Below are 15,645 nucleotides of genomic sequence, written 5' to 3' on the forward strand. Positions count from 1 at the left end.
GGGGAAAAAGTTACATACATATACTGCTGCAGGCATTTAAACATCTGTTTACTTGAACCCTCTGAAAATTAGGTTGACATAAGCATTATTGAAAAGTAGTTTGACCTTCCTTGCCATAAAGAGATTAGAAGGAACATAGAAATTGCCATATAGTAGATCAGACTCAAGGTCCATCTAGTCCACTATCCTGTCTCTGACAATGGCCAAACCCAGATGCTTCAGAAGAAGGTGCAAGAACCTTTCCGTAGATGGATGTGTGATAATCTGCCCTGTACGTGTGTGTGTGTGTGTGTACACACACACACACACTTTAATTTCTAACAGATTGTCTTAAACTCTGAAATACAAGGTTTAATACCCCTTCCACAAAATCCCACAATTTTTGTGATAATTCTGGATAGTCTTAAAATTCAAAAAGGGATTTTTATAAGGATCTCAAATTCTTGGCCTCAGTGACTAGTAGCTGATTTCCTTTAAATTAAACTTTAATACTATGCTTGAACATCAAACCTGTGTATGGTATTGAAATTTAGGGACTAACCTCAGTTCCTTTCTCCCAACACTCAAATCAGTATTAGAAGTATAGCTTATACCTGACATTGACAAGGCAGGTCTGTTTTGAAGTGAAATAGTTTAGTTGTACATGATGTTAGTAAACATTTTTTTCAAACATCAATGGCCAAGGGTTTGGGGATCCTCTGAGGAAAGGTGGTGTAACTGTAGACAAATTGTAATAGCGATAAGGTGCAGTTCAGAGTGCAGATTCAGTTGGTCACTAACACTATGATCCAAGTTTGGGTAGATGGTATTGAACTTGGTGAATCTCATCTGTGACACTTTTAGAAATGTTTCAATTGCAGAATGTCTATTGGATCTTTTGAGGGACGAGTATAAATTGTCTTATTTGAATCTCATCATGATTATGTTTCTTGGAAAGTAAAGCTACAGTGCATGAGCAAAGCATCGATCTGATAACTTCTGGAGGGACTGTGTGCAGGGGCTCTTCCTCTCCAGAACATACAAGCAGCAATGAGAGTGGAAGAGAGAAGTTGGCAGGCAAGGGGCGGCTGACAGGCATGGCATGAAGTAGCATGGTCAAGATCCAGCTTTTAAGCTGATTAGTAAAAAATGCATTGTCAATGTGTTTGTTGATATGAAAACATAACTAAATCTGCTGGACCTGTAAACTTAGCCGTGTTGCAGTAAGAAAACTGCAGGAGTGGGTACCATTTTTCAGTGGTGTGACAAAACAATTATATATTCACACAAATGCCTGCTTTCAATGTTGATCTTTTGCAGTTTGTTTTGAAGATTAAGAAGGGGGCTTGATGACCTGCAAGTCACATTATGGAGGGGGGCTTAGGGAGGATAGAGAATAAGACAACCAGCTGAATTACAAGACAGTACATCAACAAGTTTGTAAGAAAGCTACACCACCACAACTCTAATAGTTTGCGACGAGAAAAATCCAAGATGGTTTAGAATGGCTTTCCTAAGCTGCTTATAGTTCTAAGGCAGGGGTAGGCAACCTATGGCATGCATGCCAATTTTCAGTGGCACTCATACTGCCCAGATCCTGGCCACTGGTCCAGGGGGCTCTGCATTTTAATTTAATTTTAAATGAAGCTTCTTAAACATTTTCAAACCCTTATTTACTTTACATACAACAATAGTTCTTTGGGTGCTTGCTCATATTCATTCCAGTTAGGTATGCATGCGCTGTGTGCACGATCATCAGAGAATTTTTACCCTTGCAACACCTGATGGGTCGGCTGTGGAGCCTCCTGGAGTGGCACCTTTGTGGCACTGGATATATACCCCAGCCCACCCAGTGCCCCCTCAGTTCCTTCTTACCGCTCATGGCGGTCATTGGAACTGTGGGAGCACGGCTTCGCTGTTCTCCACTCTCCCTAGTGTTTCTCTTCTGTAATTGTTAATTGTTATAGTTGTTGTAGTTTTAGTGTAGTTGTATACATACTTAGAGTAGTGAGTTGGAAAGAGTTCCTCCCCCTCCTCCCCGCCTGAGCTCATGCCCAAGGCTCCAGGCTTTAAGCCTTGTTCAGCTAAGCCTATACCAATGGGCAACTTCCACAACTCCTGCCTGAAGTGTCTGGGGGAGTCCCACCAGGCAGACAAGTACAAAATTTACAAGGGATTCCGGCCCCAAACCAAGAAGGAGCGGGACTGAAGCAGCTCCTAATGGAGGCAGCTCTTAGCCTAGATCCCCCAGCAGTGCACCGAGACCTGTCACCAAGCGCCTTGATGCACAGTATCCCAGTGGCAGAAGTAGGTACTGCACCGCAGATGGACTCTAACAGACACCCGTGGCACCGAAGTTCCCCAGCACTGCAACTGGTGCAACCGGTATGGCACTGGTCTCATTTGCCTGGTCAAAAGTGGCACTGTAGGCCAGAGATAGTTGTCCATCTCAGCAGTCGCCAGCACCCCTGAGACCACCCTCGGAGTCATGTCCAGTGGCGGAGCTATTGAGAGTTCAGGCGCTGATGTCGGCACTGTTAACTCCGGCACCAAGAGAAGAGATGTTGCGTCTGGCGCGCATGGGCTCCCCGACTCAGTGTGTGGTTGAGCCCCAGCTCCCATTGATGCCAGAAGCCTTTGCAGCGGCACAGGAACTCATCACATTGACAGTTAACTTCACCACAAACTGGCAGCAGCTCCTGTTTGTGTGGTACCTTCCCGGGGCAAACCCTCTCTGATCTGGCTGTCGACTCCTCAGGTGGAAACACAGCACCGGTCCCACTCTTGGATCCATCCCCACTATCAATGCTGTTCGCAGTCCCGGTGACACTTGCAGTCCTGACACCATTCCCTCTCGTGGCGTCAGTCATACTCACGATGCTGGTTGGACTCATGGCACCGATCTAGTTCATGGCATTGCACCAATTCACGGAGCTGTTCAGATTGCTGTCCAGAGTGGTCACAATGGTGCACTGTGGAATAGCTCCCAGGGGCCAATACTGTCGAATTGTGTCCACACTAACCCTCATTCGAACCCGCAGTGTTGATTTCAACGCTACTCTCCTCGTCAAGGAGGAGTACAGAAATCAATTTTAAGAGCCCTTTATGTTGAAGTAAATGGCTTCGTTGTGTGGAATGGTGCAGGATTAATTCAATGTAACACTACAAAATTCGACCTAAACTCGGAGTGTAAACCAGGGTTAAGTAGCAAGTTCCCACACAACCACCAATGGGAAATAAACCCAGCAGTATTTCACGACCTATTCAGATGCTGGGGGACAGTGACCGCAGACCAGTTTGCTACTCACCGGAACAAGAAATGTCCATGCTACTGCTCCAGAGCAGGGATAGGGCAACACACCCTAGGCAGTACTTTGCTTCTTCCCTGGGACAGGAGCATTCTTTGTGCCTTTCCTTCATTCCCCCTCCTGACAAAAGTCCTGTTGAAAATAAAAAGGGAAGGAGACCACATCATATTGATTGCTCCCACTTAGGCGAGACAGACTTGGTACCCTTGTCTGTCACAAACTGCAATGTGCCCACTAATCTCTCTCTGATCCACTCCTTACCTCCTCTCACAGAATGAAGGACACACTCTGCATCCCAGCGTTGTCTTTCTTCACCTCAAGGCCTGGCTCCTTCACAGAGCGCTCCTGCTCAAAGGAGGTACAAAAGGTATTACTATGCAGTAGAAAGTCCTCAACACACCATACTTACCTACAGAAGTGGTCCAGATTTTGGATTTGATACAATTCCCAGAAAATCTCATTGACAGCCGCGACTGTCATGGTATAAATCCCCACTCTGAACCTTAGCGTCCAAAAGATGGGGTACCAGCATGAATTCCTCTAAGCTTAATTACCAGCTTAGAACCTGTAGCGCTGCCAGCAACCAGGAATTCCAGTGCCTGGTACACTCTTGTCCCCCCAAAACCTTGCCTGGGGAACCCCAAGACCCAGATCCTCTGGATCTTAACACAAGGAAAGTAAACCCTTTCCCCCACCATTGCCTCTCCCAGGCTTCCCCTCCCTGGGTTACCCTGGAAGATCACTGTGATTCATACTCCTTGAATCTTTAAACAGAGAGGAAAATTCACCTTCCCCCCCTCCTTACTCTTCCTGAGAGAGAAAGTAATCCTGACATAGAGAGAAATTAGCCTTTCTCTCCCCCTTCCCTCCTTTCTCCCCACCAATTCCCTGGTGAATACAGACGCCGTCCCCTGGGGTCTCAGACCAGAATAAAAAAACAATCAGGTTCTTAAAACAAGAAAACTTTTAATTAAAGAGAGAAAAAAAGTAAAAATTATCTTTGTAAATTTAAGATGGAAAAGGTATAGGGTCTTTCAGCTATAGACACTGGGAATACCCTCCCAGCCTAAGTATACAAGTACAAATTAAAATCCTTCCAGCAAAATACAAATTTGAACTCCTTCCAGCCAAATGCACATTTGCAAATAAAGAAAACAAAGATAAGCCTAACTCGCCTTATCTACCTAGTACTCACTATTCTGAACTTATAAGAACCTGTATCGGAGAGAAACCTGGTTGCATGTCTGGTCCCTCTCAGAACCCAGAGAGAACAACAACCAAACACTAACAGCACACACAAAACTTCCCTCCCTTAAGATTTGAAAGTATTCTGTCCCCTGATTGGTCCTCTGGTCAGGTGACAGCCAGGCTCACTGAACTTGTTAACCCTTTACAGTCAAAAGAGATATAAAGTACTTCTGTTCTATTAACTCCTACTATCTGTTTATGACATGTCCGTCCCCCCCAAATCGCTGACAGTGTGGAACCACACTGGTGGTGATTTTTTCCCTAGAACTCTAGAATAAACAGATCAATAAACACATGCACCTTTACATATGCCACTAATTATGTAAAACTACGAGATTCTTCACATTGTAAGGACAATTTTTAACCAGTTGATTCTGGGAAACTTTCACGGAAGAGTGTATCAACTTCTTGATCTGTTACTGCTGCAGACGTTTCAGGGTTGTGGAGAGGGTCACCTCTCCCACGCCACCGTCACTTTTCCCTTCATAGTAGACACTGTCAGGCCACTCAGTGTCATCTTCCTGGGCTGTAAACTGACAAACCTGTAAGTCTCTGGAATAAAAGGGCTTGAGAGAATTAACGTGGTATATTCTGGCCTTTAGGGAGGAATTGGGAAATGCTATGAGGTAGTTAACAGCTCCCAGGCGCTCTTGGATCGTGAATGGCCTTCCCATGATGCTTCCATCTTATGGGCCTGTTGTGCCTTCAAGACTATAACCTGGTCTCCTACCTTGAAGGAACGCTCTGGTATGTCTATCATACCAGGGCTTTTGCTCTTTTTGAGCATCCTTTCGGTTTTCTTTAGCAAGGGCTAAAGAATGTCGGAGGGTGTTTTGTAGGTTGCTTACAAAATTCAGAATGTTAGTTCCTGGAGACAGTGTAAACCGCTCCCATTGCTGCTTCACCAACTGTAATGGCCCTTTAACCTCGTGGCCATACACAAGCTCAAACGGTGAAAAACCATAAACTGGGATGTGGCACAGCCCTGTAAGCAAAAAGCAACTGCTGCAACATTAGGTCCCAGTCATTGGAGTGTTCATTCACAAATTTACGGATCATGGCCCCCAAAGTTCTGTTAAACCTTTCCACCAGGCCAGTGGGGTGGCAACCAAGTGATTCACCCCATGAGTTTCCCACAAGTCTTTCATGGTCCCTGTCAGGAAATTTGTCCCTGAATCCGTAAGGATATCGGAGGGCCAACCTACCCTGGCAAAAATGGCCGTTAGGGCCTGGCACACAGTTTTAGCCCTAGTGTTGTCTAGAGCTACTGCTTCCGGCCATCGGGTAGCAAAGTCCACGAAAGTCAATATGTACTGCTTTCCTCTGGGGGTCTTTTTGGGAAAGGACAGAATATCCACAGCTACTCGCTGAAATGGGACCTCATTTGGGAGTGGCTGGAGAGGGGCCTGACCTGGTCTTGGGGCTTTCCACTCTTTGGCACACCTCACAGACCGGACATACTTGGCAACATCCTTGCCCATCCCCTCCCAGTGGAAGGACTTCCCCAACCGTTTTTGGTTCTGTTCACCCCAGCATGCCACTGGGATGATCATGGGCTAAGCTTAGAGCTTCCGGCCGTACTGTTGAACCACCAACTGTTTTGGTGGATGCCATTCTTCCTGTGTCCACCAGAAAGTCTCCTTTTATAAAAGCCGTATTCTATACAAACCGGGACGGTAGAAGAGCTGAAGAGGGTGGATGCTCCGTGCGCGCCGCCCAAGCTTCTGAAGGCTGTCATCTGCTTCCTGCTCAGTCTGGAACTGTTCCTTAGGCTGGAGACACCAGTTCTTCCTTAGACTGTGGACTTGGCTTGGCCTCTGGAGAGCGATGTAGGTGGATGGTGTTTTCGTGGCTGGTGACCGCTCTCCGCTGGTGCACCAGGTGTATTTCAGGCTGTGTGAGCCTCTTGGTGTGGTTGTCTGCTGCCTGCCAGTTCAGGCTCGCTGGCCTCTGGCGTTGGGGTTGAAGATGTTTGCAAGCGCTGGCGTCAGTGTGGCAAGTTCTGGTGCTGGTACTTTCCAGTTCTGGTCTGGGACGAGACTTGTGGCTGTTGCAGTCGTTGGCAGGGGATCCGGTCCACTACCTCTGTCTGGGTCTCTGTAACACAGAGGGCTCCCTGTGACGGCTCAGAACAGAAGGGTCTGGAAGCTTGCCTGGCTTGGCTGCGTGTAACCATTCCCATCCTTCTTGGCCGCTTCACTGGTTGGCAGTCTTCCCCAGTAGCATGGGATGGATAATTGTATAGACTGCAAAAGTCCACATTCCTGACCAGCCTTTGTACTGGACAGCAGTTCAGCTGTAGGCAAGTCTACAGCTTGTGACATGAAGGGGTAAATTGTCACTTGGGTCTTGGTGATGAATTGGGGTCCACAAGGATTGGTGAATAGCTGACACTTGTGCCCCTGTCTCTCCATGCGATAACCTTCTTTCCGCCACTCTCAAAATTTCTTGCTCCAGGTATTTGAGAGTATCTGGGCGGGGATCTTTGGTGTGATGGGTGTAATGAACTGCACTCAGTTGGGGTTCTTGGGCAGTTGAGCCTTTATATGTCCCAGTTCTTACACTTAAAGCATCACCAGCTGACTGGTCACTGGGCCGAGGTGGGTTACTGGAGATGGTGAGGTGAGAGATATAGGGAGTCGGCTTTCCTTGGGTTGTAGGTGGGGTCTTGGGTTGCCCTCGGTATAGGGTTTATTGTCGTGTGCCCCTGTGTATTCGCTCCCCTTGAAGTAGCTCTTTTTCTTTTCTGCACTTCCCCCATTTGGCTCCAATTCCCCCGCCTCGGTTACATTTGGTTCCCATCTAGGATGTACCTTTCTATTTCCTCAGGAACACCCTCTAAGACTGCTCCATTTGTATTAGGAGGTGCATGTCGTCCAAATTTAACTTTTGGCTCCTGATATCCAGGCATATAATTCTTTCCAATGTGGTAGGCTGTCGGGGAATGACACATCTGGTTTCACTTAGGGCTCTGAACCTGACGGGCATGCTCAGTGTTACCCCATTTGATTCTGGCCTTGGTTTGAAAAAGTTTATAATTTTCATGTTCTCCTTAGGCATTTCAGCGCCACCTTGCTAAGGGTCCATGAGCTGTGGCCTCAGCTCTATCATGTACTGGTCTTCAGAGATGCTGTACCCAGGCAGCCCTTTCAAAATTTTCTAGAAGGCCTCAGTGTCATCACCTGCCTTGTAGGTGGGAAATTTCTTGGGATGTGAAACAATAATGGAGAAGGGTTGTTAGGGTTGGCTGGACATGCTGCCTAGCCTGCGGTTAACTTCCAGTTCATGCTTTCTTCTTTTTCCCTCTCTTATTCCCTCTCTTTTCCTCCTCTTTTTGTGCTTTTCCCATCTCCTCGTTGGGGCTGCTCTTGGCTTCTTTTCTCTTTTGTGGGCTCCGCTTTTAGTTTTTTCTTCTTTCACTCAGCTCCACCTCTTTTCTTATTTCTATCTTTTGTTTTCTTTCCATGTCTCGCTTGTGGTCTGCATCTTTGATTGTTTCTTTGCTTCCAGTCTTGCTGTTCCTGTTCAGGGTCCTTGGAGTCATGGTTCCTGGTTCTTGTGTTGGGCGCCCTCTGGTGTTTTACTGCCTGAAATGCTGCTTTCTGTTGCCTCCTTGGGGTTGCTTAGCAACAGAGTTTTTTTTTTAACTCTTTCTAAGTACCTTTCCCGAGAGTTAGAAAAAAAAAAACCACCACTTTCATTTGCAAATGTGTTCTGCTGGTACTCACCTGTCTTGTTTAACAAAGACCCTTGTTAAACTATGTCTGCCTTCAGCAGTCTCTCGCAAACCAGAAAGGAGAGGACAAGAAATTCTGGCTTAGTTTTTAAAAACCCCTCCCCAGCTTACAACAGCTAGCAGAGAGAAGAAGAAGAAAAAATCCTATGGCTTTTGCTAATTAACTCACTGCTTTTGGATTCTGATCCCAACACTGCACACCATGTCATGGTATAAAACCCACTCTGAACCTTAAGAGTCCAAAGATGGGGTACAGCATGAATTCCTCTAAGCTAATTACCAGCTTAGATCTTATAGGCTGCCACCAACCAGGACTTTCAGTCCTGGTTACCTGGTCCCCCCAAAACCTTGCCAGGGGACCCAAGACCCAGACTCTGGTCTCACAACAAAGGGAATAACCATTCCCACCCACTCCTTTCTCCTCCCAAATCCTCCCCTCCCTGGGTACACTAGGAGATTACTGTGATTCAAACTCCTTGAATCTAAAACAAAGAGGAAATTCACCTTTCCCCCCTCCCCCTCCTCTCTCCCGGAGAGAGAGAGAGAGGGTGACTAACAGAGAGAAATCAGGTTTTCCCTCCCTCCTTCTCTAAGTTCTCCCACCAATTCCCTGGTGAGTACAGACCCCCACCCCTTGGGTCTTACACAAGATAACCAAAAAATCAATCAGGTTCTTAAAAGAAAAAGCTTTTAATTAAAGAAAAAAAAAGTAAAATTTGTCTCTGTACTCAAGATAGTAAAGTATCTTGTCTCCTGATTGGTCCTCTGGTCAGGTGTTCCAGGTTCACTGTTTGTTAACTCTTTACAGGTAAAAGAGACATTAACCCTTAACTATCTGTTTATGACACTAGTACTCACTATTCTGAACTTATAAGAACCTGTACTGGAGAGATTGGAGAGAAACCTCGTTGCATGTCTGGTCCCTCTCAGAACCCAGAGAGAACAACAACCAAACACTAACAGCACACACAAAACTTCCCTCCCTCAAGATTTGAAAGTATTCTGTCCCCTGATTGGTCCTCTGGTCAGGTGACAGCCAGGCTCACTGAACTTGTTAACCATTTACAGTCAAAAGAGATGTAAAGTACTTCTGTTCTATTAACTCCTACTATCTGTTTATGACAGCGACCCTTCCAACAATCTTACACCATGTACTGACTCTTAAAAAAAAGAAATCTGGACAATCTCTGTTTGCTCAGGGTCTACCTAATGGTTATAGCAGCCTTCCACCAACAAGTAGAAGAGTACTCAGTGCTATCTCACCCAATCACTAAATGGTTCCTCAGGGGTATAGTAAACCTTTTTCCACAACCCCGACGGCCCAAGCCTACATGGGATCTAAACCTGGTGTTGAAAGGCCTGACTAGATCTCCCTACAAACCTATGGCCACCTGTTTGCTTACATATCTGTCAATGAAAACAACCTTCCGGATAGCAATCACATCAGCTAGGAGAATAGGAGAAAAAGCAACTCTGATGGCACATCCCCCTACACAGTATTCTTTGAGGACCAGGTAAGCTCGGGCCACAACCAAAATTCATTCCTAAGGTAATTTCCCTGTTCCACATAAACCAATTGATTCACCACCTGACTTTTTACCCCAAGCCTCACCACGAATCAGGGAGGCTACACTGCACAATGTCAGGAGGGCCCTGGCCTTTTACCTGGATAGGACAAAGGCTTTCAGGAAGTCTCCTAAGTTTTTCATCTCTAGTGTGGAAAGAGCCAAGGGCTCAGCAATATTGGCCCAGAGACTCTAAGTGGGTCTCGGGCTGCATTAGACAATGTTATCAGATTCACAACATGACATCTCCAGATACTATTCGCACGCACTCCACAAGGTCCATCTCATCCGTTGCCTTCTACTAGAGGCCCTGTCTCAGAAATCTGTAGAGCAGTGATGTGGGCATTAGTCCACACCTTCGCAGAACACTCTGTGATTACTGGGAAATATGCTTCCAATGCCATCTTTGGCTCCATAGTACTGTATCTGACTCGACTCCGAAGCCCCAGCCCTCCAGTAGGGATACTGCTCAGGAGTCACCTACAGTGGCGCACCCAAGGGGATGCTACTTAAAGAAGTAGTTACCTTGTGGAGTAACAAGGTTCTTTGAGATGTGTCCCCCTATGGGTGCTCCACAACCCACCCTCCTCCCCTCTACTTCAGAGTTCTTGTCAATGACTTTGAGGTAGAGAAGGAACTGCAGGGGTTAGCCTACACATGCTGGCTAGCCTCAGGGTGGGGCACAACAAGAGACAGTGCATATGCAGGCCTAATGGACGCTGCTACCAAAGTTCTCTGATTAGCAGTGTAGGGATTCAAGCACAGCCTTGGAGCACCCATAGGGACACACACATTGAAGAACCATCATTATGGCCCAAGGTGAGTAACTTCTTCACAGCACAATTAGAAAGGTACGTGAATATTGCTATCCCTCAGTAAAAGATGCAGAAACTGAGACATATAACTCAATTGATCTGGCCCAAGCTGTTCAGTGACTGTGTGGCAGAATTAGGAATAGAAGCCCAGCGTCCAGACCCAGATAGCCTGTTCTTGCTATTAAGTGACATTTGTTTTGGTATGTGAAAATACTAATATGAAGACAACTTTATTAAATGTACAATGGTCTGAATTGCACATGTGTAGTTGAAGATTTTTAACTGACTATACACACTTCCGTAGCGCAAAAAAAAAGTCTGTGGCTTAAAAATAAATCCCTACATTATATATGAGTGGATAACTCCTTTCTTATCTGATTTGTAGATACAAGTAGCCAGTTGTCATAAAAGAGCTGCATTCATCTGTGACTTGTACAAATATTGCCTTTATACAAATATTATAACAATGTGTAGTGTCTTCAGAAAAAATGGGGCAACTCGAACGTGTATCTGATAACCAATCAATCAACTATCACTTTTGTCTAGTAGCACACCTACAATTAGACCATGATCTCTTCCTAGCTTGTAAATTACCAGGACCTTTGTGGTATTTGATTCGCTCCTGAGCCTCTCGGAAACGAGATCGATGCCTTCTCATCTGCACCAGAACACCACTTTTGTGGCAGGTCTGTGCTTGCTAGTGTAGGCAACTCACGTTAGAATTGGAAAGCTCTTCCTAAGTAATTGCTTTGATCAGGTGCATTGCTTGGAAAATGTAAAATCAAAATATTCTTCTCAATCTCCAAAACTGTCATTACGCCATTATATTTGTTTTTCTTGCAGAACATATAATTGTCTGTGTTTTTTACAAGATATCTTTTTCATTTAATTCAAAGCCTTTTTGTAAAGTTCTAGCCAAGGAGTCAGCAACCTTTCAGAAGTGGTGTGACGAGTCTTAATTTATTCACTCTAATTTAAGGTTTCACATGTCAGTAATACATTTTAACATTTTTAGAAGACCTCTTTTTCTATAAGTCTATAATATATAACTAAACTATTTTTATATGTAAAGTAAATAAGGTTTTTAAAATGTTTAAGAATCTTCATTTAAAATTAAATTAAATGCACAGCCCCCCGGACTGGTGGCCAGGACCCAGGCAGTGTGAGTGCCACTGAAAATCTACTCGCATGCTGCCTTTGGCACACGTGCCATAGGTTGCCTACCCCTGTTCTAGCCTTTTAGCTATTTGGATGATTTTGTTGTTGTTTGTTTGTTGTTGCAGGATTTCAGTAAGCAACATCCACGATTTAGCATTTTCACTTCATTTTATTTGCAGTGTCTTCATTTCCAGTGTCTTATTACAAAATTGAAATTATATTTTGGCACATTTTAGCGGTGAATGCATCTTTGCTTTACTGCAAAATGGACCTATTTGGCTTGGAAAAATTCCCATAGTTTATTTTTCCTTACAAACACTTGTCAGGGATGGTCTAGATAATATTTAGTCCTGCCTCGGTGCAGGGGACTAGACTAGATGATCTACTGAGGTCCCTTCCAGTTCTACATTTTTAGGATTCTTCCATCATGTCACTTGTCTTACACTTTAGTTTGTAAATTCTTCAGGCCAAGGACCATCTATTATACTTGTTTGTACAGTGCCTGCCACAATGGAGTGGTTCTTCGAGTGATTGCTCATGTGTATTCCACAGTAGGTGCGCGTGCTCATCATGTGCACCAGTGCCGGAAGTATTTCCCCTAGCAGTACCTGTAGGGGGGAGCACCCCCCACAACCCCTGGAGTGGCATCTGCCTGGCGCCGTATAAGGGGAGCTGCGCATTCCCCCCACCCTCAGTTCCTTCTTGCCATCAGTGAAGCTGCATTGGAACTGTTCAGCTCCAGCCTTGCTGCAACTTGTCCCCAGAACTCTTCATTCAGTAGTACCTGTAGCCAGTTTAGCTTTCAGTGAAGTGTAATTAGTGAGGCATGGGCATGCCCCATGCCCCAGGATTTAAGTCGTGTGGCTCCTGTAAGCGTTCTGTGCCAAGGAATGACCCGCAAACAGACTGTCTGTGCTGTTTGGGAGAAACCCATATCAGCAAAAGGTGTAAGATTTTCAAGTCCGTTCAAGTCCCGGACTAAAAAAGAAAGAGACATTAGACTCTGGGCCATCCTGATGGAGTTGGCGCTGGCCCCGACTCCTGCATGCTGCTCCAATCCGGTACTGTGGTGTTGGTGCGCGGAGACCCTCTGGTACCTTCAACTAGTTGGCACTGCTCCCCTTCCCCGGGCCAGGCCAAGAGGACTGGAAAGACTCCCTCTTTCAACGGCACCAAGGGAAGTCTGGGACAGAGACTAGACCCGTATCAGGTAGCCCTCGGTCCCCAGGCCTCTGACTCACAGGGAGCGGAGTAGCCCGGCCCCTTCAGAGCAGGCGTCTCCAGATGTCTGGATAACATCTACGCCCAAAGCCCTCCAGGTGGCTAAGATGCCATGTCCATGCCCGTGCCAGGAGTGCTGCTGATGTTGGCCCCACGCTCCAGAGGCAAGCCGCCGCTGGGATCGCTGCAGTCACCAACAGCCTGGTACTGGTCTTGGTCGAGGGAATGTTCCCAACACCACTCGCTGCCTAGTGACCATTCAGGACTCAGTCCTTGTGGATCGCCCTCGACACCAGCCAGACTGTCTGGATGGGTGCCATTTGATCAGGACTCCTGCCACCACTCGTCTTCATGGAGCGAGCACAGACAGGACCGTGGTATGTCATAAACAGATAGCTAAGAGTTAATGTTTCTTTTAGCTGTAAAGGGTTAACAAAGGGAACCAAACACCTGACCAGAGGACCAATCAGGAAACCTCGAAACTGCATTTTTAAAGCTCAGGGAGGAGGATGTTTGGGTGTGTGTCCCTTTGTGTGTGTCTTTTTGTCTGTCTCTCGGCTATGAGAGGGATCTTTCTATCTTCAAGCTCTCTAATCTTCAGTTTCACAGTTGTGGGTACAAAGGTAGAAAACAATAGGCTTTTATCGTCTTTTTTTGTTTTATACATGGGTGTAGTTGCTGTGGATGTTTTAATTGTATTTCTTTTTTGAATAAAGCTGTTTATTCATATTTTTCTTTAAGCAATTGACCCTGTATATTGTTATCTTGATACAGAGAGCATTTTTATGTCTTTTCTTTCTTTTTTATATAAGCTTGTCTTTTTAAAATCTGGTGGATTTTCTTTTTCTAAGTAAGGCTCTAGGGGTAGAAATCCCTGGGCCAGGATTACGGTCTCTCTCAGGGAAAGATTGGGAGGGGGAAAAAGAAGGAGGGGGGGAGGATAATTGCCCTCTCTGTTTTGTAATTCAAGGAGTTAAGTACAGTAATCTTCCAGGATAACCCACGGAGGGGAAGCCTGGGGAGGAAGTAAAGAGAAGACAAGGGAGGGGGTTATTTCCCTTTGTGGTAGACTCAGGGCATCTGAGTCTTGGGGTCCCCCCAGGGAAGGTTTTGGGAGACCAGAGTGAGCCAAACACTGGAAATTTTGGCTGGTGGCAGCGCTATCAGATCCAACTGGTAATTAAGCTTTGAGGTTTCATGCGAGGCACCCACATTTTGGACTCTAAGGTTCAGAATTAGGAATTATTGCTTATGATATGGTGGGCTAGACCGTGTGATAAATACAGAAATGCCAGAAGCCATTTAGCGAATTATTATTTTCTTTTCTCTGCTAGGCTTTTAAGCTAGGAAGGGTTGTTTTAAAAGGAGCCAGAGAGAAATTTTTTTTTTTTCTGTTTCCTCCGCTCAGTTTGGCTTTGCATTTTTAAGCAAAGGAAAACCATAAGGTGACAAAGGGTCTTTTGTAAGCAATAGGAATATCCCAGGATAGTGTGACTAAAGTATCCCAAACAACATATCCACTATAAAGTGATTTTACCTCGCCCTTAATTTGCATATGAGACCAGGTTCGCCAGGAGAGAGAGAGAGATAGAAAAGACAGTGTTCTGACGGCAGACCCAGGAGAACAACAGCGAGCCCGCAGAGTCAGACCAAAACACACAGGGGGCACACCCTAACAACAAGAGCAGCAGACCCAGAGGTGCGCACGCCAGAAGACATATGATAATGATGATGGAGTGGTTTGGTCAGGCACCCAATGAGAGTGCCAATATCAGAGCTCCAATTTGCTCTAATAACCACAGCAGGTCACAGCCCATAGGCTGGGGTTTTTCCCCATCTAAGGCAAAACCAAACGAGCCAGCAAAATGGACTCCATGTTTTTTACTCCCCACTGGCCATTTAATTGCCTATTGAGTCACCAACCAGCAGCAATTTTCCGTTTCGACACTCCGTCTCCCAGGATCACACCAGTTCCCACATGTCCTGGGATGAATGCGTTTGATAAACCAACACCACGTATAAAGAAAAGGGTTCTATCTCAAGTCCCAATGGACCGAAGCCCCAGACCAGGTGCCATTTACAGCATCAGACTCACCCACAAATCACACTGTTGCCAATCCTTTTAGATCCTAAAAATCTAAAGTTTATCATAAAAGGACAACATAAAGCATGGAGCTCAGAATTGGTTAAACTGAATCAATTCATACGAGTAATGGCAAGTCCTAGTTTCATGCTTTGTAGCAGTGATGAAGTAAACTGCAGGTTTAGTCCGTTCTCTGGAGAACATCCCCTGCTGGGATGGGTCATCAGTCCTTTTGCGGAGCTTCAATAGTTCAGCTCTGCAGGTAACGCATGCTCAGGTATTTTGAACCACCAAATGGAGATTGAGGCCTCTGCCTTTATCAATGACTTTTCAGGGTGTAGAACACTCTTTGTTCCTACTTGTGGGAAAGTTACAACAAAATGGAGTTTGCAGTCACATAGTGGGCCAGTTTCTGCATACACTTCTTGCTGCAAGTTCAAAAGCGCTATTTTGCCTTTCTTCAATGGGTCTCAGATTGTATAGTAGCCGGTGTATGTCCTTAATGGGGCCTATTCAGACATGGCTAAGCTGA

At 45.6% G+C, this 15,645-nt stretch overlaps 1 long non-coding RNA gene across 1 annotated transcript in view; it reads right to left on the reverse strand.

The window, feature by feature from the left end:
- Positions 1-1,957: 1,957 nt before the first annotated feature.
- The window catches only part of LOC116838888 (uncharacterized), a 39,739-nt gene continuing 26,051 nt past the window's right edge, over positions 1,958-15,645 (reverse strand). Inside the window, exons 2-3 of the long non-coding RNA XR_004377002.2 lie at positions 3,549-3,635; positions 1,958-3,419 (exon numbers count right to left, since the gene is read on the reverse strand). This is a non-coding gene — a long non-coding RNA (uncharacterized LOC116838888). The remainder of the gene's footprint in view (positions 3,420-3,548; positions 3,636-15,645) is intronic.

Source organism: Chelonoidis abingdonii, chromosome 5, assembly GCF_003597395.2.
Source record: "Chelonoidis abingdonii isolate Lonesome George chromosome 5, CheloAbing_2.0, whole genome shotgun sequence".
NCBI lineage: Eukaryota > Metazoa > Chordata > Testudines > Testudinidae > Chelonoidis > Chelonoidis abingdonii.